We start from the raw sequence: 3,144 nt of genomic DNA, 5'->3' as shown, positions 1-3,144 counted from the left end.
AGCTTGAGCTTTACACATGCAGAGGCTTCTTTTGGAGTTAAACGCCAAGTTGTAACGTGTTTTTGGCGTTTGACTCCAGAATGCAGCATGGAACTGGCGTTGAGCGCCAGTTTGCACATCCCTAAAAGTAGCTAGATCTTACTAAAAACTACCTAAAAATAATGCCAAAAAGCATATAAATTATCCGCTCATCAGATGGTTAGTGAGGTAAGGGTAAAATAGTCAAAAAGAATTATTTTATTTATATTTTTTATTATTTTACATATTTTCATAGCACATTTAAGATAATAAGAAAATACACAATATTTTTGGTACACATCTAAAATTCGTTCAAATTTGTGCTTATATTTTTCTTAACCTAAATATTGTTCTAACACATCCAAAATAATAAGATAACACACAAAATACTTTTAGTACACTGAAGCCTGAAACACTTAACACACGGATCATGGCATCAAATGGTATAAAGGAGAATTAAAATATGTAATTAAAAGATCTCTAGGAAGCAAGTTTTCAACCATAGAACTAACCTAGGAAGGAATTGTAAAATCATGCAATCATATGAATAAGTGGGCAAGAATTTGATTAAAATCACTCAATTAAACACAATATAAACCATAAAATAGTGGTTTATCATACACATCCAAATTTTGTTCAAGTTTGTGCTTATATTTTCTCAACATAAATATTTGAGTAAAGTGACAATTAGATCCTCAAAGATGTTGATCTTGGATGAATTAGTCCTTGAAAAAAGAGTGCCAATTAAGTCCTCCAAGATAGTAAACGGTGGACATGTATGTCCTTCTGTCAATAAATAGTGCGAAATAAAACGGAATTGTCCACGTATTTTGGTTTTTACAGTGGTGCATGTCTCGTTACTGTCATATCAGCAGAAAAACGATGTAGTTTTGGACAGTAAAACATTTATTGTCTTTGAGTTTTTATATACCTTTTATCAGCAGCTCTTTATTTATGACAAATTGTATCAAAATAAGTGAAGTTTCGCTCTAAAAGTTGTTATCTACATGACTATCTTTAATAGATAGACACGTCAGAGTAATTAATAGTACATATAAGCATCACCGTTAAGTTTTAGTCAATGCATTGATAGAAGGACATCATGTGTCCACCGTTTGCTATCCTGGAGGATCAAATTGGTACTTTTTTTAGGGACTAATTAGTCTAAAGCCAAAATTTTCAGGGACATAATTATCACTTTACTCTTAATATTTTTTAATACATGTAAAATTACAAGATTGCTCATTAAATAATTTCGTAACACATCCGAAACTCATTCAAAAATAATTGTGTTTATTATTCTTGTTAAATAATTAAAAACCGAACTTAGAAAAAAAATTGATTTTGATAGTATTATTTTAATTTTAATTTGGTTATAATTAAATTTTGGTTTGTTATTTTTGTTTTATTAGGTTTAAATTTAAATTTGAATATTTTAACTTTAAGGAGAAATGATTTTGAAATTTAAATACATGAGGGAAGATTTGAGACATAATATCTAAAAATATTTATTATAATTATTTTATTAAATTTTAATAGATAATGATTGAATAAAGGATAAATTTTGATGGATATCTAGTTGTACCGATTTTGTAAAAATATTTTATTTTCAAAGCTAAATTTTCTAGGAAAAAATTAATTTTCTTATTTTAATTTTTTTAAAAAAAATCAATTCATTATGACAAATTGTAATTTTACTTGCAAAAGTTGACTTATACTGAATGATAAAGGTTCAAGTCTAAAACTATTCCTAATATAGTTATTGTTTCGGTCTTTCATATTCAACTAAAGAGTCCAAGATGTTGACGCTTTGTAGGTCCAAATAAGCTTTGTTTCTTGAAGTTAGGGGAGTTACCCCACGTTAAAGTAGTGTCTGAGGCGCTGAGCCGTGGTTAGTCGCCGTGGTAATACCTGACGTGGCGTTACTTTCCATACAAGTCGGGTCGAACACATATCATGGAGCCCATGCCCCAAACAGATTTAACGGTCTGACCCGTGTGCCTTTTGGTCATCTTTGAATAGATTCGCTGATCTTATGGGCTTTTGGTGGAGGTGGATAGTTTATTTGGACCCTTACTTGTCTTTGGACAAGGATATGAATAATGTCCCTGACGAGCGGATAATTTATACGCTTTTTGATATTATTTTTATGTAGTTTTTAGTATATTTTAGTTACTTTTCATTATATTTTTATTAGTTTTTATACAAAAATTATATTTTTGGACTTTACTATGAGTTGGTGTATTTTTCTGTGATTTTAGGTATTTTTTGGCTGAAATTGAGGGACTTGAGCAAAAATCTGATTCAGAAGCTGAGAAAGGACTGCAGATGATGTTGGATTCTGACCCTCCTGCACTCGAAGTGAATTTTCTGGAGCTACAGAAACCCAATTGGCACGCTCTTAATTGCGTTGGAAAGTAGACATCTTGGGCTTTCTAGCAATATATAATAGTTCATACTTTGTCCGAGATTTGATGGCCCAAATTGGTGTTAAACGCCAGCCAGAGACCCTTTCCTGGCTTAAAACGCCAGAAATGGCACACTTCTTGGCGTTAAACGCCCATTTTGGCACCCAGGGTGGCGTTTAACTCCAATTTGAGGCATATGCACGTGGAAGCTTGAAAGCTCATCCCAAACACTCACCAAGTGGGCCCCGAAAGTGGAATTCTGCACTATCTACACCTAGTTACTCATTTTTTGTAAACCTAAGTTACTAAGTTTAGTATAAAAACTACTTTTAGAGATTCATTTGCCAACTCATGACATTTTACATCTCATATTGTATCTTCTACGGCATGAGTCTCTAAACCCCATAGGTGGGGATGAGGAGCTCTACTGTGTCTCAATTGATTAATGCAATTACTATTGTTTTCTATTCAATCACGCTTGATTCTATTCTAAAATACTCACTCGTACTTCAAAATAGAGAATATGATGATCCGTGACACTCATCATTATCCTCAACTTTATGAACGCGTGCCTGACAACCACTCTCATTCTATCTGAGCTCAACGTAGTCATTGGGCGACAGCTTGAGTGCGTATCTCTTGGGTCTCTGATCCACGGACCGAGTCCGTGAGATTAGAACCTTCGTGGTAGAGGCTAGAACCAATTGGCAGCATTCCT

This window comes from Arachis duranensis, chromosome 1 (genome assembly GCF_000817695.3).
Source record: "Arachis duranensis cultivar V14167 chromosome 1, aradu.V14167.gnm2.J7QH, whole genome shotgun sequence".
Classification (NCBI taxonomy): domain Eukaryota; kingdom Viridiplantae; phylum Streptophyta; class Magnoliopsida; order Fabales; family Fabaceae; genus Arachis; species Arachis duranensis.
The sequence above is the reverse complement of the archived record's forward strand: the minus strand, read 5'-3'. Positions refer to the sequence as shown.